The 25,633-nt window shown below is 40.4% G+C and overlaps 1 protein-coding gene across 11 annotated transcripts in view; it reads left to right on the top strand.

The window, feature by feature from the left end:
• DIP2C (disco interacting protein 2 homolog C) overlaps positions 1-25,633 on the top strand; it is a 483,413-nt gene that overhangs the window by 21,647 nt on the left and 436,133 nt on the right. The window contains exon 2 of one of the 11 annotated variants that reach the window (XM_075125976.1): positions 22,934-23,006. The exons of 9 other annotated variants lie outside the window; for them this stretch is intronic. The gene's annotated coding sequence lies outside the window, so the exon portion shown is untranslated. Of the gene's footprint in view, positions 1-22,933; positions 23,011-25,633 lie in introns of all 11 variants that reach the window. One more of the 11 variants, XM_075125978.1, reaches the window with a different exon arrangement.

Below are 25,633 nucleotides of genomic sequence, written 5' to 3' on the forward strand. Positions count from 1 at the left end.
TGTGCCGCTGTAAGATCTCTACTGTAGGTGTTCTAATCCGATGGGAGAGCTCTTAATTAATTAATCCATCCCCAATAAGTGGCAGTAACTATGTTGGTGGGAGAAGCTCTCCCGCTGACATAGCGCTGTCCACACTGGCGCTTAGGACGGTGTAATTTATGTTGCTCAGGGGGGTGGCTTAGTCACACCCCTGAGTGACATAATTTACACTGACATAAGTGGTAGCGTAGACATAGCCAAAGACGCCTTTTAAGAGTTCATGTACTGCTCTAATTATTTATGGAGTGGTGCTAGAATGAGCTGCAGAGTCCTACCACATGATTCGGGCCCTACCAAATTCACGGTCCATTCTGATCAATTTCACAGTCCTAGGATTTTTAAAAATCATAAATTTCGTGATTTCATCTATTTAAATCTGAAATTTCATGGTGTTGTAATTGTAGAGGTCCTGACCCCAAAAGGACGTGTGTGGGGGGAGGGGGATGAAAGTTTATTGTGGGGGAGGGGTTGCGGTACTGCTACCCTTACTTCTGCGCTGTTGCTGGCGGTGGCGCTGCCTTCAGAGCTGGGCAGCTGGAGAGCGGCAGCTGCTGGCTGGGAGCACCGCTCCGGAGGCAGCAGCGCAGTAGTAAGGGCGGCATGGTACGGTATTGCTGCCCTTACTTCTGCCCTGCTGCTGGCGGGGTGCTGCCTTCAGAGCTGGGCGTCTGGCCAACAGCCGCCGCTCTCTGGCCACCCGGCTCTGAGGGCAGCACAGAAGTAAGGGTGGTAATACCACGACCCCCTAAAATAACCTTGTGACCCCCTGCAACTCCCTTTTGGGTCAGGACCCCCAATTTGAGAAATGCTGGTCTCCCCCATGAAATTGTATAGCATAGGGTAAAAGCACACAAAAGGCCAGATTTCACAGGGGGAGACCAGATTTCATGGTCCATGACATGTTTTTCATGGTTGTGAATTTGGTAGGGCCCTACATATCATTGTGGTGTGCTCTGCATATTTTTTGTACCTTCCTCTTGCTGTCCAGCTCGTTGACCTACAAGGGCCGTTGCTCTCTTCAATCCACTAATATTCTACCCAGAACTTTAATTTTATCTGGAGACATCTTTTCTTTATTCCCGTTGAGTCTATTGGATCTTTTGGCTTCATTGTCAGAGTGGTCTTTGTGATAACATAATGATGGCTAGGAAGTTGATAGCTCTGTGGTGTCCTGCTACCCTTCGTTTATTGTGTTCCATAAGAGCTGAGCAGCCGAAATTCACAAATGCAAACTTTGGACTAGTGGTGCAATAATTGGAATGATCTGCAAAAATGAATACAACGTTAGTGTTTGAATCCACAGGGCTGGTGAAAGTAATGTATAAAGTTCGCTTACATACCATATGTTTTGTGTCACTTCATTGAACTGATTAAACTTGAGGCATAAAACCATAAAAAAAATTAATTGAACAAAGTGCACATTCCTTATAGCAGTGGTTCTCAACTAGGGGTACACATACCCCTGGGGGTTCACAGAAGTCTTCCAGGGAGTACATCAGCTCATCTAGATATTTGCCTAGTTTTGCACTAGCAAAGCCAGTACAAACTAAAATTTTATACAAACAATGATTTGTTTATACTGCTCTATATTAGGGCTGTCAATTAATCACAGTTAACTCACGTGATTAACTTAAAATTAATCGCGATTAATCACACTTAAAACAATAGAATATCAATTGAAATTTATTAAATATTTTTGCATGTTTTTCTACATTTTCAATATTGATTTTAATTACAATGCAGAATGCAAAGTGCACAATGCTCACTTTATATTATTTTTTATTACAAATATATCACTGTAAAATAAACAAAAGAAATAGTATTTTTCAATTCACCTCATACAAATACTGAAGTGCAATCTCTTTATCGTGAAAGTGTAACTTACAAATGCAGATTTTTTTTTTTTGGTTACATAACTGCACTCAAAAACAAAACAATGTAAAACTTTAGAGCCTACAAGTCCACTAAGTCCTACTTCTTATTATGCCAATTGCTAAGACAAACAAGTTTGTTTACACTGATGGGAGATACTGCTGCCTGCTTCTTATGTACAATGTCACCTGAAAGTCAGAACCGGCGTTTGCATGGCACTTTTGTAGCTGACATTGCAAGGTATTTACATGCCAGATATGATAAACATTCTTATGCCCCTTCCATGCGTCGGCCACCATTCCGGAAGACATGCTTCCATGCTGATGATGCTTGTTTAAAAAAAATAACGCATTAATTAAATTGTGACTGTACTCCTTGGGGGGAGAATTGTATGTCTCCTACTCTGTTTTACCTGCGTTCTTCATATATTTTATGTTATAGCAGTCTCTTATGATGACCCAGGACATGTTCGTTTTAAGAACACTTTCACAGCAGATTTGACAAAACACAAAGAAGGTACCGGTGTCAGATTTCTAAAAATAGCTACAGCACTCGACCCAAGGTTTAAGAATCTGAAGTGCCATCCAAAATCTGAGAGGGACGAGGTATGGAGCATGTTTTTAGAAGTCTTAAAAGAGCAACATTCTGATGCAGAAGCTACAGAACTCAAACCACCAAAAAAGAAAATCAACCTTCTTCTGGTAGCATCTGACTCAAATGATGAAAATGAATATGCATCGCTCCGCTCCTTTTTGGATTGTAATCGAGCAGAACCCGTCATCAGCATGGAAGCATGTCTTCTGGAATGGTGGTTGAAGCATGAAGGGACATATGAATCTGGAATGTAAATATCTTGCAATGTGATCTACAACAGTGCCATACGAACACCTGTTCTCACTGTCAGGTGACATTGTAAACAAGAAGCAGGCAGCATTATCTCCTGCAAATTGTAAGCAAACTTGTTTGTCTGAGCGATTGGCTGACCAAGAAGTAGGACTGAGTGGACTTGTAGGCTCTAACGTTTTACATTGTTTTATGTTGAATGCAGTTATTTTGGAAAAATTCTACATTTGTAAGTTTAACTTTCATGATAAAGAAATTGCACTACAGTACTTGTATGAGGTGAATTGAAAAATATTTTTTTTGTTTTTTCCAGTGCAAATATTTGTAATAAAAAATATAAAGTGAGTACTATACACTTTGTATTCTGGATTGTAATTGAAATTAACATATTTGAAAACGTAATAAACATCCAAAAATATGTAAAATAAATGGTATTCTATTGTTTAACAGCGTGATTAATCACGATTAATTTTTTTTAATCGCTTGACAGTCCTACTCTATATACTATACACTGAAATGTAAGAACTATATTTAAATTCAAATATATTTATTTTATAATTATATGGTAAAGATGAGAAAGTAAGCAATTTTTCAGTAATAATGTGTTGTGACACTTTTTTGTATTTTTATGTCTGATTTTGTAAGCAAGTAGTTTAAGTGAGGTTAAACTTGGGGGTACACAAGACAAATCCGACTCCTGAAAGGGGTACAGTAGTCTGGGAAGGTTGAGAGCCACTGCCATCTAGAAACTAATAGCTTAGTTAAGCATGACACATTTGAGAAGTTGAGTTAACTTGTGCAAACTTCTGTTGAAACAACAATTTATTTTCCTTACTCGTAAAGGAAATACTCTTATTTTTAAATCATGTGGCCCCAAACCCCCAGAATATGTGTGTGTGGGGGGAGGGTGGAGAGGGGGGTATTTGGGAATTAAAAGGGCTGTGCATCCAGAATACCTCCCAACCTCTCCCCCCAAAACCCAATCCCACCTCCCTCAACTCTTTGAATGAGCAAGTCTTCCCACTTATGGGAATGTTATCTGAAGAAGCAGCTCTTTCAGAGATAGGCATCCCTGTGTCCCCACATTCTGTGACTCACAGATTCCTTCTGAGCTTTGTGGATTAGATATATGCCTTCCCTCCCCACCATGCTTCCCATTCCTAAAATAACGGCTCAGGTCAAGTGGAACAAGGGACAGATCATTATCATTGTTTTGGTTTAAAAGGCCTACCACAGTAATCAGATTTCTTGATCGTCATCCTCTGCTTCAGCAGAAATATATGGCTCTATCATTGAAACCAATTTTATTTATTTCTGCTTTGTTGCATTCTAGCTCTCTTACTGACTCGCCCTTTGTTGTAATGACTCACCAGTACCTTTGTCGACAAAATGGTTGTTTTTTTTTGTTTTTTTGACAAATACCTTTTAGTCTTATGATGTATGTGTTTTTGTGAAGTCATAACAATTTAATTAAATTTGGTAACAGCAGCATATATTTTATGACATTCTTTACAGCAATGTCTTGCAGCACTGTACAATTAACATGATAAAATGATCTGCGTGTCGGAGCAGTCTTTGTCTGAGGTTAAAATATGTATCTTTAGTCTTGCTCTGTGTGGTGACACAGAACAGGCCTTTCCAGTTGCAGGAGCAGTGGCATATAGTTACAGAATGCTCTGGCTCCTCTTAAACCATTTTAAAAACTGGAGCAAGTTCAGATCCCAGTAATTGGTTGGGAACATAATGAGAGAGAAGATCAGTTTGGCAGACAGGGATGTAGCTTTGAAGTCAATGCATGATTTGACAGGGAACCAATGTAAAGACTTTAAAATAGGAGTAATGTGCTTGGGTGGGCATGTGCTTGTAAAGCTGTGTCCTGTCTATAATTTAAGCTGGAGCTCTTGGATATAAAGAATTGCAATAATTGCTAAAACATACATATTCATCAGTCGTTTCAGATTTGTGCTGGTTAACAACAGTCTCAGCCTGATGATATTTCAGGAATTCATAGATTTTTTAAAGCCAGCGGGGATCGTTATGATCATTTATTCTATTCTGACCTCCTGGATAACTCAGACCATAGAACTCCTTCTTATAATTCCTGCATCAAGTGCAATAACTTGTGGAGGAAATAGAGCGCATCTTTTAGAAAAAAGGAGTACTTGTAGCACCTTGAGACTAACAAATTTATTTGCTGTAGCTCACGAAAGCTTATGCTCAAATAAATTTGTTAGTCTCTAAGGTGCCACAAGTACTCCTGTTCTTTTTGTGGATACAGATTAACATGGCTGCTACTCTGAAACCTATCTTTTAGAAAGACATCCAGTCTTAACCTAGAGACTTCAAGTGAGGGAGAATCTAAAATTTGTTCTTTATCCAGTTTCAATTTTTCCTAGCTTCAACTTCCAACCATTGGGTCTTATGTCTTGCTTTTCTAAATGTAAGAGCCCTCTAATATTATAGGTGCTTAATAAATCAGTTTTAGGGATGGACAAGCTGAGATTAACATCACACCCAGGCTTTTTGTACTTGAATATGGACTTAGTGGTACTTTATTGAATGTAGTTGCTAAGGCGGAAACATTTCTCCACAACTGCTTAGAGCCAGTAATCAGTGCTTATGTCTTTCTTTGGATTCAGCTTCATAAAATTGTGAGACATCTATTATTGAATGCCCTGTAAAATACTGGTCAGAGTGAAAATTGCAGTGTGACATTCAGAATGAAGAGAAAAATATATCTGAGTATTGTGTTGTCTGCATAGTTATGGAAGCATAGATTATACTTGCTAATAAAGGCATTTAGGTGCATTCTTAAATCAATCCCTGTTCATCAAATCATTTTGAGCATGTTCTCAACTTAAGCATGCGCTTAAATCCCATTGAGGTCAATTGGAATGTAAGTATGTACTTAATTTTAGGTACATTTTAAAGTGTTTTGAATAGGAATGGACTGCTGAATCTGGGCCAAAAAGAGGAGAACAAGAGGCATAGTTTGAAAATATAAGAAGGGAAGTGAGAACTGAAAAATTCTGACCCAGTTAGACTGTCCTCATGTGGTATGAGAGGCACAATTTGAAACATGCCAAGGCTATATCAGATAGCTTATCAGTGGACCTTAAGTTGTGGCAGCATGCTGGAAAAATACATGATTCACTGTATCAAATGCCTCAGAAGTCCAATGATGATGAAGTTGACACAAAACCTGCATCTGTAGCCATTAGTAAATGTAATGTAATGTCATAGCTGTGCTATAGTAAATTCTCAAACTTGGCAGACATTTTTGTTAATGAAGTGAACAGTACAGGATCAGTATATTTAAAAAAATGTTTGCTGAAAAAATCCCAAAAACTTTTGATATAAAATACCACTCTGAAATTAGACCAAATCAGTAAAATCATCTACTATCAAAGAAGGTATATTCTGAGGAAAACTGGAGATACTTTAAACCTTTTTTTCTTTTGTTTTGGATTGTGGAAATGATTGAATGTCCCTACTTTTAAAGCCTGACTTCTTGTGTTCTGAATCACTGGAGGCATAACAGTTAAATTACCAGGTAGGAGTATGATCTAGGAAACATTTTGCTCTCCTTAGTCCCTGTTTCAGTACTCTGATATCTGGCACAGACTAGGAAAGAAAAACAGTTATGGTCTCCACTGGACAACAGGAAGACTCTAAAGTTGGAACAACTGCATCTAGTTATTGAGTAAACAAGCAATCAGCTGTTGAGACCAACTGCTTATTTGTAGAGATGTTACAGAGTTGAAGACATCCAGTGTAGGTACCAAAATATGTATTCATTTGATTTTTCCTGGATTTAAAGCCTAGCTAGTATTTTAAAAAGGATTACAGGGATCCTGCTGGCAATAATATTAGAAAAATACGTTGCCTGTGTCTTTCACTCTTATCTAGACTCTTAAATAGTTGACTATTCTGTGTTTTTTTTATTTGGATGTCAAATCAATCATGTAAGAAATGTTAACTTCCAGAAATAATATAGGGCAACAATTTACCAAAACAGAACTTGTTTCCTGTCAGATTTTGCATTTGTATGTGACCTGATGTGGGTTGGACTCGTGAGTATTTTTAGTGAAGTTGAGTATAATAAATAAAAAATGTGAATAAATTAAAATTTAGAATCATCTACATGACCATAATTTAGATTTGGACAGGTAAAGAAGTTAGTAACAATATTCAATTAGTATGATACATTTCTTGAGCAGACTATTTGATTTTATTATACATTTTTAAAAGCTCCAGCTGCCTTTGTCACAAATTAAAAATGGAATTGTGTAACAAAAACTCCCCAATCCAGCAGCTTTCCTTCATCTCAAACCAGAAATGAATAAACTGATGATGAAAACAAATCCAAACAATTTCCCATGTCATTCATAGAGGGCAGCTGTTGTTGCTCTCCTCCTTCCACAATGGATAAGTAACTGGGCTTCCCAAATTTCCCAGAATCTGGGTATTTAAGTCTAATGGAACAATAAAATGACATGGAGGAAGTCAGAACTGATATGGGGAGTTGGAACTTCAGGTTGTGGGCTGTACATTGTTATCCAGATGTGGCACTTCTTCTTGTCTTGAAGAATAGGGGTATAAATCTACAGTCTTCTAACAGTACCTTGTGGTGTTTGTTAGTTCATGTACAAGGATATATGGTGGCTTGGCATAAATATCCTCACTTGGCTTCTTCCTTGGAGGTACAGTAGAGACAAGAAAAGAAACTACAGGCAATACAAAAATAGAGTTTCCATGCTTAGAATTTTCTTTCAACAAAAGCTTCCAATAATGCAGCCTTTCACATTCCTGACAGATTTATCAGGTCTAGCCACTTGAAGCCCAAACTATAGCTTAGTTTGAATCTGATTTTTCCATGAGCTGATGTCATGACTGGACCCATAGAGCAGTTTCAAAACTATTGCTTTAGATTGCATCATTACTTTAAAACCTCTGTTTTTTGACCCAAAGTGCCTTTCTTAGAACAGTGAATAAATGTCAGTATTCAGTCAAAACATGCTCATTTTAAACCATGTGAACTTCAATCATCACAATCCAACCTGTTTTTGCAGTTTAAAAAAAAATTACTCATTGGTATTTAAAAACGATCATTTCCAAAGTGTTGGGAATATGGAGGGGAAGGTTGGGTTGGAGAAAAGAGTAGAATAAAAAAATGCTGTGATTTTTTTGCCCCATTTTTATAGAACCTGACATGCTTCTGAAAAAAGGTTGGATCACTTAAATATTCAGACTCTCTTACATGTTCCTAATGCATTTTTATCACATTAAGATTTGTAACCTGTATCAACACACAATGGCACATAGTAAAAAATTAACAGCCAGCCAGCTCCCTGTGGATAGTTGAGAAGGGTGATTTACGAAAAAAAAAAAAAAATTCTTTACAGAAGATTTTCTAAGGCAGTTAAATCACTGTGATGCTATTTGTAGAATACAAAACAAACGCAAGTTATTATAGTATAAGTTAAAAGAAAAGGAGTACTTGTGGCACCTTAGAGACCAACAAATTTATTTGAGCATAAGCTTTCGTGAGCTACAGCTCATTTCATCGGATGCATGTAGTGGAAAATACAGTGGGGAGATTTTATATACACCGAGAACATGAAACAATGGGTGTTACCATACACACTGTAACGAGAGTGATCAGGTAAGGTGACATCAGATTTGTGTCCATTTATTCTTTTACGTAGAGACTGTTCAGTTTGGCCAATGTACATGGCAGAGGGGCATTGCTTACCTACATGCCTCCAGCTTTCATCCAGACCACACCACATGATCCGTTGTCTACAGCCAAGTTCTACGATACAGCTGCATTTGCTCCAACCCCTCAGACAGAGAGACAAACACCTACAAGATCTCTATCAAGCGTTCTTACAACTACAGTACCCACCTGCTGAAGTGAAGAAACAGATTGACAGAGCCAGAAGAGTACCCAAAAGTTACCTACTACAGGACAGCCCAACAAAGAAAATAACAGAATGCCACTAGCCATCACCTTCAGCCCCCAACTAAAACCTCTCCAACGCATCATCAAGGATCTACAACCTATCCTGAAGGACGACCCATCACTCTCACAGATCTTGGGAGACAGGCCAGTCCTTGCTTACAGACAGCCCCCCCCCCCAACCTGAAGCAAATACTCACCAGCAACCACACAACAAAACCACTAACCCAGGAACCTATTCTTGCAACAAAGCCCGTTGCCAACTGTGCCTACATATCTATTCAGGGGACACCATCATAGGGCCTAATCACATCAGCCACACTATCAGAGGCTCATTCACCTGCACATCTACCAATGTGATATATGCCATCATGTGCCAGCAATGCCCCTCTGCCATGTACATTGGCCAAACTGGACAGTCTCTACATAAAAGAATAAATGGACACAAATCAGATGTCAAGAATTATAACATTCAAAAGCCAGTCGGAGAACACTTCAATCTCTTTGGTCACTCGATTACAGACCTAAAAGTGGCAATTCTTCAACAAAAAAACTTCAAAAACAGACTCCAACGAGAGACTACTGAATTGGAATTCATTTACAAACCTGGATACGATTAACTTAAGCTTGAATAAAGACTTGGAGTGGATGTGTCATTACACAAAGTAAAACTGTTTCTTGCATCCGATGAAGTGAGCTGTAGCTCACGAAAGCTCATGCTCAAATAAATTGGTTAGTCTCTAAGGTGCCACAAGTACTCCTTTTCTATTTCCCTATGTTTATATACTCCTCTCCCCCTTCCCCCCCCCCCCCCAGACGTTCTTGTCAACTGCTGGAAATGTGGAAATGGTCTACCTTGATTATCACTACAAAAGGTTCCCCCTCCTCCACTCTCCTGCTGGGAATAGCTCACCTTACCTGATCACTCTTGTTACAGTCTGTATGGTAACACCCATTGTTTCATGTTTTCTGTGTATATAAAATCTCGCAACTGTATTTTCGACTACATGCGTCCGATGAAGTGAGCTGTAGCTCACGAAAGCTTATGCTCAAATAAATTTGTTAGTCTCTAAGGTGCCACAAGTACTCCTTTTCTTTTTATGGTATAAGTTGTAAGTAAGGAATAGATACAGTACATAAAACAAGCTTGGAATTCAAAAATTAATAACAAATGCAATTGCAAACCTGTAGGCTTAAAACATATTTTTTTTTAATTTTTATTTTTGTAAAAGCAAACCAGCTGAAGGAAAGATCCTAGTCTTCATTTTCTATTGCACTTGTTCTTCTTACTCTTTTAACAGTCATTTTAATCAAATTGCCATGCTTGTTTCAAATAGTGGGAATCAAAGATCCAATCCCATTATTTCAGTGCCTTGCAGAATTGTGAACTTTAATTTTACCCCTTTAGGTGGGCAGTGGGGTGGATCCAGGCTTAAATGGTCTTGGTGCATAATACTTTTCACATAGATAGGCCTCAGTTCAGAAAAGTTCTTACACATGCTTAACTTTAAGTACTGGCTTATGTCTATATGAGGTAAACAGAACTTAAGCATGTGCTTAACTTTAATCATGTGCTAACGTGCCATTCTAGATAGGATGCTTTCTTGAATTTGCAAAAAGAAAAGGAGTACTTGTGGCACCTTAGAGACTAGTACCACAAGTACTCCTTTTCTTTTTGCGGATACAGACTAACACGGCTGCTACTCTGAGACCTTTCTTGAATTTGAGACCTAATGCTTTCACCAGAGGCTATCCAACTGTTTTATAGACAGTTAAAGAAGCCTTACAACACTCTTGTAAAATAAGGTTTTACAGACACTTCCATTACAGTTGTGCTTGGATGAGACACTGCTTCAGGTATTGAAGGATACACTACACTACCCTGCGGGTGGTGAGTGGCCGGAAGATGTGACTGTCAATGTAGATGTGCCCCCAGGGAGATATGTAGGTTATCTGTTAGTTAGTTAGTTTTTTATATATTTTATTAAATGAAGAGGTGTAACCATAGCCAGAGTTATTAATAAATAACAGAAACGGCTTCTTATTTAGTTACGCTAATGGATAGTAATTCTACAGATTTAGACAAACAAACTGATTTTTTGTGTGTTTTTAAATTGAAGCAGTCTCCTATAATGTAAAATGAAAATGTGGCATCAATGTAAGATTTCTGAGCATCTAAAATATTTTACTTGTCTCACAATAACTCTGGTTCAGCCTTAGGACTTTTGAGCAAGATGAATTCCCCTCTTTTAACTTAACTGTCTCATTTTAAATTAAAAGGATGTGTTTTTTAGGCTCCCCTGCTTCAGAACAATTAGATCTCAGCTACTTGGACTAGAGGTTGGGTTCATACAGATGACAATCCTGCAATGAGCTCCATGTGTGAGGAACGCTGAGTTTCCATTACTGATTATCCTAATTCTGCTGTATTGCCTGTGAGGAGGAGGAGCGGGGTGGTAAATAAATAACTTTTTAATGGAACCATCAGTATATGTGCATGCTCTACTAAATGATTTTGTCACCTCATACTTTCTCTTTCCTTCCCTTCATTGTGCCCTGATTCAGAAAAGGATTTAAGCGTGTGTTTAAGTCCATCCCTATTTATGACAGCACTTAAGCACATGGGATAAGAGGGAAGGTCCTCTTATTGATCAGTAACTGGTTAAGAGAGAGGATTCAAAGGAAAGGAATAAATGGTCAATTTTTCAGAATGGAGAGAGGTAAATAGCAGTTTCCCTCAGGGAACTGTACTGGGACCAGTGCTGTTCAACATATTCACAAATGATCTGAAAAAAGGATAAACTGTGAGGTGGCAAAATTTTCAGATGATACAAAATTATTCAAGATAGTTAAGTCCAAAGCAGATTGTGAAGAGTTGCAGAAGGATCTCACAAAACTGTGTGACTGGGCAACAGAATGGCAGAGGAAATTCAATGCTGACAAATGCAAAGAATGCACATTGGAAAACATCATCCCAACTATACATACAAAACGATAGATCTCAATTAGCTCTTAACACTCAGTGAGGAGATCTTGGAGTCATTGTGGATAGTACTTGGAAAACATCAGCTCAACCGTGCCAGTAAAAAAAGCTAACAGAATGTTAGAAACCGTTAGGAAAGAGAGAGATAGTAAGACAGAAAATATCATAATGGCACTATATAAATCCATGGTATGCCCACATCTTGAATACTCCATGCAGTTTTAGTCGCCTCATCTCAAAAAAGATGTATTGGAATTGAAACAGGGTCAGAAAATGGCAACAAAAACGGTTAGAGGTATGGAACAGCTTCCATATGAGGAGAGATTAAAGACTGGGACTTTTCAGCTGGGAAAATAGTTGACTAAGGGGGGGATATAATAGAGGTGTGGAGAAATTGAATAAGGAAGTGTTATTTACTCCTTCCCATAACACAAGAACCAGGGTCACTCAATGAAATTAATAAGCAGCAATTTTAAAACAAACAAAAAGGAAGTACTACTTCACACAACACACAGTCCACTTATGGAACTCATTACCAGGAATGCTGTGAAGGCCAAAGCTATAACAGGGTTCAGAAAGAATTGGATAAGTTTGGGAAAGATAGATCCATCTGTGGCTACTAGCTAAGATGGTTAGAAATGCAACCCCATGCTCTGGGTGTCCCTAGTCTCTGACTTCCAGAAGCTGGGAGTGGACAACAGGGGATGGATCACTCGGTAACTTCCCGTTCTGTTCATTCCCTGTGAAGCATCAGGCATTGGTCACTGTCAGAATACCGGTTTCAGAGTAACAGCCATGTTAGTCTGTATTCGCAAAAAGAAAAGGAGTACTTGTGGCACCTTAGAGACTAACCAGAAGACAGGACACTGGGCTAGATGGACCATTAGTCTGACCCAGTGTGGCCGTTCTTATGTTGTTCTGAATAGTGATGCTTTTTGAAGCAGGGCATTACTGAGCCATGTCAAATACAGTTTGTAAGTTATTCAGGGCAATGTCAATGTTTTATTTTGTGAGATGACTTGCACGTTTTTGAGAGCTTGATTAATAATAAGTAGTTGTTCTGTTTTCTCATAGAAATATTTTTGTTTAGATTCATGTTTTCTCATAGAAATATTTTTGTTTAGATTCATCGGTAAAAAGTGTAAATCAGAAAAAATTAACTGGTTTGTTACTTGTCAGTTGTCAGTTTGCTTTATTTTTCTATCTCTATTTTGCTAATGTTGAGCTTCTGTAGGACAGACTATATTCTTCTTTTCAATGCACTCCTCTTATTACAAAAGTGCATTGAGTGCATCTTAATTCTGTGGTCTATACACATTTGCTTTTCTTGTTTTCATTCTAGCATTCCTGAAACCAAAGAACCATAATATCTCATACAAATAATATTTTTATGAGATGTTATAGTTTGATTAGTAAACTGAAAAATAAACCAATATGTTCTTTAAAGTATATTGTACAAAAGATCCATGTGACTTTATATTTGTTTGTCACAAACTAAGCAGCACATCAGTTTATCTCAATTTTTCTTTTGAAGCGTCCAAACTCTTGAAGGTTTTGTTTGCCTCTGACATGTGTATCACATGCCACATCCGTGGACATTACTGTGCCACATATATATGCAGGAACTGGATAGCTTTTATTCTAAATTCACAGAAACCATGCCCAGTGTACAGCAGCAGAAGCAGCTAGGCCATGTTTTTTAAGGCCTTGGCACCTCTCAGAACAGTGTTTACTTTGATTTTTTTGTTTTGTGTTATGACTAATGCTTAGCAATGTCCTTCAGTAAAGTATACAAATCAACCCCAAGCAAAACTTCCAGTCCCAGCTGTGACTCTGGAAATGAAAGCCCGTTCATCAGTGCATGGAAACAAGATGGTCAGATTATATAATTCCAAATGTTAAATCATTTATGTCTTGCAGAAGAATGTTCCTTCTACATGTTAATTTGCAATGGACATGAATCTTTTTATATTACGTATGAAGTAGCACATTGTATTTCTGAAACCAGCTGTACACACTGTCGAGCCAGAAACATACAATGACAAATAAATGTGTGAATTCCAATTTGTATTCATGTTTTCTAAATTTGTTCAGTGCAACATTACCTTCCAGCTGCCTAAAAATCTGGGGTAAGACCATTTTTTTTCTTTAATAGTATTGTGATTTAGCTTACAATGTTCAGAAAGTCTGTCCGTCCTTCCTTCCTCCTTTCCCATGTCTAACTCTTGCAGGCCTTACAGTATTACAGTAACTTTTAAGCTAATTCTTTTCCTACATGAGTTATTGCTTAGGGCATGTCCACATGACAAGTATAACTGAGAACTAGTGTGAATTGACCGCCACAGTTATGGATGTCCATGTTCTAGCATGTTGTTTTATTGCTAGTATGGCACAACAGTGGTTCTTTAACAATGTTAGGCAAACGGTATTGTGGCCTAGGACTTGAACACATGCAGATATGCTGATTCAGACGCAGAGTCTATCTAGTTCAGTATCCTGACTCTAACAGTGGCCAGCACCAGATGCCTTAGAGGAAGTTGCAAGAAATCCTGCATGGGCACATGTGGGATAATCTGCCCACCATGAAGGTCTCCACTAATAGTTAAAGATTGGTTTAAGCCCTGAATCATGACATTTTATATTCCCTTTTTAACTTCGTTACCAGTTAACTATTATAACTTTAGACATTCTTGCTATCTCTTTAAATGTCCAGTCTCTTTGAATCTTGCTAAATTCTTTGCCTCAGTGACATATATAAGAATGCTTTTGCTTTTACAGTAGAGCAGATATTTGTAATATAATTTTATTATCATGTATAATATACTTTTATTACATTATTTATATATATGTATAATATACTTTGATTACATTATATATTTTAGGGAGTTGGTGAGTGTATGGAATAACCTCTACTATATGTCCTTAGGGTTATCTAAGTAGTGAATTCCTTTGGTGAAGTCTTTATATTTCATGGTATTCAGACAGTATGAAATTACAACATAATATGATATATGAGTAAACACTATACTAGAGAGCTATTTGGTTTCTTTGCAACTTTGTGATTTCTTTAAAAAAAAAAAAATGAAATGCTTTGAGTTTTCTTTCCTTCATACTGTTCCATACTTGCTGGGGGCTTTCTTTCCAGCCGTGTATGGCAGTTGGCCATCAACAGTGAGAGCTTTCACAAGGTTTTGGTATCATATGGCTGAAATCCAGTCAGTGCCACTCTCTGTGATGTTCTGTGAGGACTAGAATCCGGGTCAGTGGGGTGGCTGTTGCATCCATGCTGCTATCTGGCAGTTATGATAAGGCTGCATACGTTATCACAAAGACCCTGTGGAGGTAAACACAACAGGAAGTATCACCTCTGAAGACCAGACTGACAGCTTCTCTTGTGGGCTCTTTTTATTGGTCCAGAGGCCCTCTTAAGCCAAGGAGGAGTTCCAGGAAGTGTCCATGTAACAAGATGGACTCCTTTGTCAGATCTCATGACAGGCCTACTCTTCTGCTCACTCTTGGCCCCTGCTCTGACTCCTGGTTTTTGGCATTGACCTTCTCACAGTTTCTCGTCTCTGATTGCTATTGCTCTGACCACTAGGCCTGGCTGCCCAATCCCTGGGTATGACGCTCTCCCCTTCTTTCCAAGCCTCTTTTCTACTTTGTGGTGGAGTTGCTCCATTTAAGTTTTCTCTTTCAGTTACCTAATGGGAAAGCTTGCAGAAAGGGATGATTTTAACGTTAAAGTGCAGGACTTGACATGAGACCTGGGTGCTACTTCCAGCTCTGCTACTGACTTGTATGACACTTGCGCCTCAATTTTCCCAGCTGTAAAATGGGGATGATGGTAATACTTACCTGCCATCCAGGGATGTTCTGAAGTTAATTAATATTTGTAAATTGCTTTGTACTCTCATGGCACCTTACATTATGTTATTTAAAAAGTGAAGGAGGCAAGGAAAAAGGGCATGCTGTATGTGTGGCTACAGCTCTGAAAATGAAGAGAAATCACAAAGATTAGAGATGTCTCAAACATCACAGTTCACTCCAGACCACCTTCCGTGGACTCCATTTGACTTGCCTGTCTCTCTACCTTATAGCTATTGCCCTGAAGCATCCCAGTGCGAAGCTGCAACAGACACACTCAGTATCTGCTAATCTAGACTGGAGTGTTAAAGGGTCTTCAGAAGCTGTTTACTGGGGAGCAAGAATTTAAGACCAAATACTTTGCAGCCAGGTTGTGCCAAAAATGTTCGGAGAATGCTTACGAGTTGCCATGCTGTTGGCCTCGGTTGGAAAGGATTGAACCACTTTTGCTTCTGTTTTAATGGATTCTGAGATGCAGAATACAATTTGCAGATAAGCTATTCAACATACAGCTGAATGCAAGGGAAATATAAAGGTCAAGTTAAGAACCAGAAATGTGCGCTGTTGTCCTGTTTTGCAGAGAATGGTTTTTTCAGCTTGACTTCTGGCATCGATCTTCACCAGCAGTATGATCCATTACTGACCACATGTGCTGTGAACCTGGGTTCCACTAGGCCTCACGTGAACTCTTTTTGTTGCAGAGCTGCAAATGGTTTCATCCCATCTCCATGCGCAAGGTTCGGTGGACCCATTATTGACAGTTATTAGCAGCAATGAGTCATTTTCCTTGGTCTGGCACCATGATCTGTAGAAGTTGGAGGGTCACGTGCATTCTGTATGGTATGGGCTGGATGAATGGACTATATGGTGGATAGAAAGTTGGCTAGATTGTCAGGCTCAACCGGTAGTGATCAATGGCTCCATGTCTAGTTGGCAGCCGGTATCAAGCGGAGTGCCCTAAGGGTCGGTCCTCGGGCCAGTTTTGTTCAATATCTTCATAAATGATCTGGAGGATGGTGTGGATTGCACCCTCAGCAAGTTTGCAGATGACACTAAACTGGGAGGAGAGGTACATACGCTGGAGGGTAGGGATAGGATACAGAGGGACCTAGATAAATTGGAGGATTGGGCCAAAAGAAATCTGATGAGGTTCAACAAGGACAAGTGCAGAGTCCTGCACTTAGGATGGAAGAATCTTATGCACTGCTACAGACTAGGGACCAAATGGCTCGGCAGCAGTTCTGCAGAAAAGGACCTAGGGGTTAAGGTGGACGAGAAGCTGGATATGAGTCAACAGTGTGCCCTTGTTGCCAAGAAGGCCAATGGCATTTTGGGATATATATGTAGGGGCATTGCCAGCAGATCGAGGGCCGTGATCGTTCCCCTCTATTCAACATTGGTGAGGTCTCATCTGGAGTACTGTGTCCAGTTTTGGGCCCCACACTACAAGAAAGATGTGGAAAAATTGGAAAGAGTCCAGCGGAGGGCAACAAAAATGATTACGGGCCTGGAACACATGACTTATGAGGAGAGGCTGAGGGAACTGGGATTGTTTAGTCTGCGGAAGAGAAGAATGAGGGGGGATTTGATAGCTGCTTTCAACTACCTGAAAGGGGGTTCCAAAGAGGATGGATCTAGACTGTTCTCATTGGTAGTAGATGACAGAACAAGGAGTAATGGTCTCAAGTTGCAGTGGGGGAGGTTTAGGTTGGATATTAGGAAAAACTTTTTCACTAGGAGGGTGGTGAAACCCTGGAATGCGTTACCTAGGGAGGTGGTAGAATCTCCTTCCTTAGAAGTTTTTAAGGTCAGGCTTGACAAAGCCCTGACTGGGATGATTTAGTTGGGGATTGGTCTTGCTTCTGAGCAGGGGGTTGGACTAGATGACCTCCTGAGGTCCCTTCCAACCCTGATATTCTATGATTCTAAATAAACATTGTGATAACTTGTCTTGAGAAGCCTGAGTCCCGTGATAGTGCAAGAGGGAACTGACCTATATTGCAAGGAAACTGCCTACAGTGTGAAATGCTATATTTGTGTGCAGCCTCTTTTGTCATCCAGAGAAATGATTTGAGGCTTTTTATTAGGTTACAGCCAGCCTCATATTGATTTTGTTCACTCTGTATGTGTTTAACTTAAAACATTTTGCAAAAAATCTATTTGTTGAGCTTCAGCTGTTTTATCTAGTTTTGATATGTAAGATTATGCTGGAAGGGTTAAATATAGGGAATCTTTGATTTAAAAAAATATTTTAATTCTCTGGTGGTGGTCGTCTTTTTGATCATTGAGACATATTTTTGGAGCATTAACATTACAGAAAATACTGATGTTTTCACATATGCTGTAGTGATAATACACTTTTTTTTTTTTTTTTTTGGCAAAGTAGTTGAGAATTGTTAATCCAGTATTTTTTCTGTTCATTGCAAACTAGACTGTTGGCTGTTTTCTTCTCTTTAGGTAAGAAAAGACTTACGATAATCTTGTCCAACAATGAAAGTAGCTTGTAGCAAATACAAACTTGGGACATAGGTCTTATATAGCAGGAAGGAAAGTGAAAATTATCCTTTGATCTAATGCACAATACAGCATTAAAAGTTAGTACTGTACCATTCTCAGGGTATGAGCCATTACTTAATTTTCTTGACCGAGATTCTTCCTCACATGTATGTTTTAATTGGAGATTGATCCAGTACAGAGCATCTTGCATTTTTGAAAATGATCCAGGTGGGAATGTATAAATGTTTTAGCATGAGAATTTGAAATTAGATGTTTACCATTAGTTGTACAGGAAAGCACTTGCGCTGAGAGAGCACAAAGAGAACACACTTAACTTATGGCTTGAAAATGTGTTGAATACCTACTAGCCGGAAGCTGATATGAAAATAAAGGTGGATGACTCACCGGTGATATCCAGGGGCAGCGATCTGAAAGGAGGCCATTCCCAGCTGCTGAGAGGAGGAGGGACACTGGGATTCCTGCTATAATGCTGTCTCTGGACTCTGTCAGGGGTTGTGGGGGTGTCTTCTTTTTATACCTTCCCTTGGCTGGTAGGTAAATTTGAAGCTATCACAACTGTTGGAAAGGAGAATTTATTTTTCTTTCCTGGTTCCTATCTGATCCTCACAACTTGATTGTTGTTGTGTGGAGTCCAAGGTTCACTCACTCAAAAGGGTGAGATGGTGGGAATCTAGCTAATCCTGCTCCTAATGCAGGCAATGGTAAGATTTACATGAACTTCAGTGGGGCCAAGATTTTTACCACCAGTGCCAGCCTGTGCTGCAGCTGCTCAGAACTTTTCTGAGCAAGGACTCAGTGAAACTGATGTGAATCTGGTGACTTTCACAGCTGCTTACACACAAACTTGTCAAAAGCAGTGTGGAAATAATACAACACATGTATGGGGATGTACAAAGCTGAAGCATAACTCAAATTGAAACACAAATGATTTTTGTTTCACAAGCTAGAAAAGTTGAATGTAGTTGATTTTAATACTATAATTTTTTGTAACTAAGTTTTTTGTATGCACTGTGGGGAAATGTGGGAATTTGAAAAATCTGATTGTTAGACTTCTCAAAGGAAAATTAAACATAAACACAAAAACCTATGTATTTATTTTTTTAAAAAATCAACAAAACTTCTAGTTAAAACCACCAAAGCAAATCCATCTAAGAATATTGCTGAATGGAGTATAATCTGTGACCTTTTGTTTGTAACTTGGTACGATGATAATGCGTTCATCTTTGTTAAAAGATGAATATATTAACACCACTGGTATGTCTTTGTCCACTTTCTGTTTATGTACATCTACTTCAGTGCTCTGACTTTAGAGGAGACATGGTGCACCATGGTTATGAATATTTTCAAAGTTATGATTTTGCTATCTTGTGTCAATGTAAATAAGTGCAACTTGCTTTAAAGAAGTATTTCCCGGTTAATAGTATCAGACGTACTGTTCAGTAAGGAATTACTTACTTCTTCCTGTATGTTAAAGTGGAAGAGAGATTCAATCCAAATCTGTTGTTGTTGAACCAAAACTGGCGGAACAGCTAAGAGTTGGAAATCTATGTCTGTCTTTACCTAAAGTTACTAGATCTACAGAAGACTGTCTGGAATGTCAGCCAGGTGACTTTCAAGGAGAATGTTGCTGGTGACATTCAGCTGGTATGGCTGACCTTGATAGGCAGGGGCTAGGGAATAATGTCTGCAGATAATTTGGCCCTCTTTCTGTAACTATAAATTCTGTTAATAAATAGATTAATTGTTTTGGATAACTCAGATAAACTTTGTAGGCAATCTGAGTAAAAATATGGTTGAAATATACAAGGGAAGTAATTAAGCAGAATGTACATTAGCAGAAGAATTGATTATTCAGATTCAAAGTCCTTGTCAGAGATGTTTGAAAAGTACTGTGTGATATGTATATACAGATGGAAAAAATAAGAAAAAATACAACTGCATGCTGTTGTATTTGTTGTGATGTGCTTTTTGGTCAGATGAAGGTTTGTTATTTTGTTGCTTGTTTAGGCTTTTCTGTCTGACTTTGTGTCTTTAGTAGTAACACTTTGAAGAGGTGTTGATATTATTGTATACATTATCTAAATGCATATGGCCACTTAATTATGAGTCCAGAATCTTTTGTAATCTGCTTAGCGAGAAGAGATAAGTGCTAAGTAAAATTACAACAATGAAAGTGTTTGTAGCTATTTAATTTGTCATACATTCTTTATTGGTGACAATACATTCTACCATCATAGGAGGTTGAGCTGGATAATATTTTTCCATGTTTAGCTACCATGACCCTATTTGCCCCCTGTTAAATCACATGAAAATGGAGGAATATTTTCTATAACGTGCAGGACTTACAATATAAAATGCCTCTTGTTCAGCTAATAGGAGCAGAGACCTAATGTGTAAAGTGTAAAACTCGTAAAATATACTGCACTTGGCGTTAAACCTTTATCCATAGCCAAAGTATTTAAAAAGGGGGAATGGAAGGAATATAGTACATTATTGTGCAGCGCTTCATTTGTTGCTGGAGTTATAATAGGAAGCTAAAGATTTGTCTATAGGGAAGTGTATAATTTGTACTCCTTTAAAAATGGCAGGGGAAAGAAGAGTTAACGTCTTGCGCACTTAATTATGATTAAGGCTAAGATTTTGTCACGGATATTTTTAGTAAAAGTCATGGACAGGTCATGGGCAAAAAGACAAAAAATTCACGGATGCCATGACCTGTCTGTGACTTTTTTAATAAAAATATCCCAGACAAAATGGAGATCTGCAGGTCCCCACACCGCCTGAAGTGGGGCAGCTGCACAGGGGCTAAGAGCCGCTGCAGGGTACCACTGCCGCTTGCAGCTCTGGGGGTCCCCCTGCTGTCCGTGGGGGCTGGGAGCTGTGGGGTGCCCCCACCTCCCATAGCTCCGGGGGCCCACAGGAGCCGGGAACTCAGTGGTTCCCTCGCAGCCGCAGTAGCTGGATGCCCACCGCGTGGGGGCTGGAGCTCAGGGGTTCCTGCGGCAGTCGAGAGCTGTGAGGTTGCCCACCGCCCACAGTGGCTGGCAGCTCGGGTTCCCCTGCCACTGGCAGCTCCAAGGGCCCCCACTGCCTGCAGTGGCCAGGAGCTCTGGGGGTTCCCCCACCACTCGCAGTGGCTGGGAGCTGCAGGATACCCTGCCACCTGCAGCAGCTTAGAGCTCAAGGTGCTGCCAGAAGCGGCAGGGGGTACCCCGCAGCCCCCTACCTCTGCGAGCGGCGGGACCCTGCAGCTCTCGACCACTGTAGGCTGAAGTCATAGAGGTCTCTGGAAGTTACGGATTCCGTGACTTCCGCGACCTCCGTGACTAAATCGTAGCCTTAGTTATTAGTTTGTCTGTTTTCTCACATCCACGAAACAATGATTTTAGAAAAGAAAAGCACTTTAAGAAGCCCTCCGTGTGCTCTGGACATCCAGATCATTGCTACCTATTGCTAGCAACTTGCCTCTTGCTGTTGCTGCTTCACCAGTTCTCTCGTTTCCCATATGACATTTTAATTTTTTTTTAATGTTTAATTAGGGCCCTCCGGCAGAGCAAACTATAAACTGGATTTACTATTATTGCAGCCCTTGTTGTGCTAACCATTGCATGGTGGTAGTCCTTGCCTTGAAGAGAGTTTACAGTCTAAATAGACAAGATAGACAATGGGTGCGGGCAGTGGGAATTAGAGGCACAGAGATTGATTTTATTATTCAGCCCTGCTATAGCAGGAGTCCATAGCTGCTGCCAGAGTTTCCCAGCTGCTGTACAGCGTAGCAGCCCAGAACAACCCTGTTCCAATAGCCACTGGCATTTAGAATACAGGGCCAACCTGACTGCATTGTAATAATTTTTTTAATATAACCCACTCGGCTCTGAGATTGAGCAAACAATTCTTTCCTCTCCCCCCCCCCTGCCCCGCCCATCTTATTTTCAGCTGGAAATCTTCACAGAGACACTATGGGTTAGTTGTTAGGAAGGCTCCTATTAGCACAGGGGTGGGCAAACTGCGGGCCGGATCCGGCCCCTCAGGGCTTTGGATCCGGCCTGTGGGATTGTCACCCCTGTGGTGCCACAGGCCCCACGCTGCTCCTGGAAGCGGCCGGCACCGCGGCACCTGGGGGATGGAGCGGGGGGGCAGAGGGCTCCGCGCGCTGCCGTCACCTGTGGGTTCCACACCCAAAGCTCCCATTGGCCGGGTTTCCTGGCCAATGGGAGCTTTGGGTGTGGAACCCACAGGTGAGGGCAGCGTGCGGAACCCTCTGCCCCCCCGCCCCCCAGAGGTCACAGGGACGTGGTGCTGGCCGCTTCTGGGAGCGGCGCGGGGCCAGGGCAGGCAGGGAGCCTGCCTTAGTGGTGCGGCACCTCTGCCACCCCGGAGCTGCTTCCGGTGAGTGGCACCAGCCGGAGCCCGCACCCCTCCTGCACCCCACACCCCAACCCCTTGCCCTGGTTCCCCCTCCTGAGCCCCATCCTGCACATTGCACCCCCTCCCATACCCCGCAGTCCCTCCCACACCCCAACCCCCTGCCCCAGCCCTACATTCATGGCCCTGCATGCAATTCCCCCACCCAGATGTGGCCCTCGGGCCAAAAAGTTTGCCCACCCCTGTATTAGCATTAGCTCCAGAATGCGGTTGTGAAGAATGAAAGAACTGCTAGGAAATCTCATTGGATAAGGAGGCAAATTCTGTTTCATGTTCACTGTTAAGGTTTATGCTGTAGGATTCTCCTTCCCACCACAGTGCTTAGTAAGGTTACTTTTATGCCGCCGTTTGTCACTGACCCTTGTCTATTGAAGCTCTATCCCTGTACTTATTTTCATAGAAGATTCTTTTCTTTTATTTGACATTAGGCTTGGACCTTCTCCTGGAGAGCTGCTGGTCTTATCTACAGGGACAATAGATTCAAAGAAAGGACAAATTACTGTAGGTAATCTCACTTTCAGAAGAAGGATATTGAGATATCTACTAACCTAGATGAAATAAAAACAAAGAGGTGTTCTCTTCACACACACACACCCCCCCCCCCAGTTTAAAGAACTGGAATACAATTTTGCTGAGTTAATTCTTGGTTTCTTTCTCAAATAGTTTTTATGGATGCAGGTATTACCTTCAAAAGAAAATATCCCCCCCCCCCTTTTATGCTCATGAAACAGTTCAAAGATTGCCCTTTTGACTTCACATATGCCTCAGAAGCACTTGGTGCTGTTGATAGATGACCTAAACAGCAGTAACCTTTCCATTTAAACAGATTATGATTTTATCTGAAGATTATTCCTGAGAAAAATCTCTCAGGCTGTTTTCACATATTGATTTAGTTTTAGAGCAGTTCTGGTTCTTGTGACTGTCCTTCAAAATGTACTTTTACTCTTGTTTATTCACCCTAATCACTTTCTGACAGTTTCTAGGGTGGCCAGAAGTGGGAATATTTAGGAGGGGTTATGAAAGTGCTGGAGTCTAGCTTTTCTTTTTAATAACAGATTAAACACATACTAAAATATTGGGGAAACTTGCTGATGTTTCAGAGAAATCACAGTCTCAGCAGGCAGTAGAAGAAATATGACCAAGTAGGGCGACCATGTTTCCTAAAGGGAAAATGGGACACCACATGGGGCTAGCCTGAGCCCCCCCTCCCTACATGGGGTTGGCCTGAGCCACTTGCCTGAAATGCCCCCACCCCATGGGCTGTCTGCCCTGCCACCCCTCCCCCGCCCCACGAGGCTGGGGCTGGCGTTGCCGCTCGCTGGAGCTCTGCCTACCCCCCTGAGTGGGCTAGCATTGCCACTTGCTCTTCTGCACGTTCCTCCACTCCCCAACTTGATCAGTCGGCAAGAGCAAATGGGCAAACGCCCACTTTTGCCAAAATAGTCGGGACAGCCAGGGACTGTCCTGGCCAAAACAGGACATATGGTCACCCTATGATTGAGTAATTTGTAGTTTTAAAAGTTAGGTCGCTATGGCCTCTCTGTCTCAATGGCAAAACTTCCTTCGAAGTCCCAGCAAAATGCCGGGTGGAACAGATTGTCTACCTTGAGTGGTCCCTTTCAATATGTGTTAACTACTTGTGCTAAACAATCTGTTCCACCTTGCATTTAGCTGTGACACTAGGAATGCCTTTCCCAGACCTGAAGAAGAGCTCTGTGTAGCTCGAAAGCTTGTCTCTCTCTCTCTCACCAGCAAAAGCTGGTCCAATAAAAAACATTACCTCACCCACCTTGTCTTTGTGCCTCATCCAAATTAGGATAGGTGAAGGAGCAGGGACCTTCAACTTTATAAATGTTCATATGCCATTCAACCCCCCCAGATAGATGGATCATCATCACATAAATTATATTTTTTTTATTGAAGTAATGGGGAGAACACTGGACTAGTCCTAATATTCAATGTAATGACATTGTTTGTTTGAAAACGCAGTGCAGAAGAAGTATCTGTTTTGTTGCATGTTGTCAGTGGAGAAGTATGTTTATTTTAGTTGTGGCATCATATATAAGTATAGTCCACTAGCTGGGAAAGGAGACTGTGACATTTGGAACCTGTGCCCAGGTGTGCTGGGATTATATATTCTTTCTTTGTGGGTCATGAACTATTTTGAACTTGGACAGACATGCTGTGGAAATACTGAATAATGGATATCTGACTCAAAAAAGGGATATGCTCTTACCAAAGTGGCAATATGTCTTCTCCTTTTCTCAGAATAATACTGATGCAGTTAGTGTACAGTATTTTACCGGTTAGAAACATATAATATTGGTGATTTCTACTCTGCAAAGAGAATTTAGCCCCTGAAAGACTAAGTTTTCTCCATCCTAAATGGATTTTTATTACTGCAAAGAAAAATCTGTCAGTTGTGTCTGAGATGCATTATTGAAGAATTATTTCCTGAGAACTTTTGGTGTCAATTAAATATCTAGGATGCCAGATTAGCTCACCACATTCCAGAGCCATCAGTGGAAGACCCCCCGAGACTCTGCACAGCAGACCTATTTTAATTTCAAATCATTCTCCTTCAGAATGTCCTTGATCCCTCAGAAATATGCAGGATGAGGAATGATGGGCGAGCCTGGCAGAAGACCATTAGCCATGTGTCATTTAGAAAACAAATTTGGATTTTGCAAGACCCTACCAGTCAAATTATGCCTTGATTAGACCCCCATCTACTTCATTTGGGTTGTAATCTAAGGCAGAATTTGGCCTAAACTTTTAAATTTAAACCAGATGAGCTATTTTAAAACAACTTTGTGGGTTGCACTCCACTCCACTCCACAGAAAGGAAGGAATTCAGATTAGAAGCAGACCGGTAACGCTATAAGGCCACCTACACAAAGGTCTGGATCCATTGGATAGACCCTATTTGGCCTGAGCTATGGTTGGTCCCATGCAGCAAAAGTGTGTTTGTTTTGTTGTTTTCCTTTCCCTCTTTATCTTTTGTTGTGGAGAGGAGGGACTCCCCATTTTGGCTGTGGTCTCTGGGTGCTATTGAAGTTTTGAATGGCATTTTCAGTTCAAACTTGTTTTGTAAAATGTCAGTGTATATTAATATTACCAAAAAATCG

This window comes from Caretta caretta, chromosome 2, assembly GCF_965140235.1.
Source record: "Caretta caretta isolate rCarCar2 chromosome 2, rCarCar1.hap1, whole genome shotgun sequence".
Lineage (NCBI taxonomy): Eukaryota > Metazoa > Chordata > Testudines > Cheloniidae > Caretta > Caretta caretta.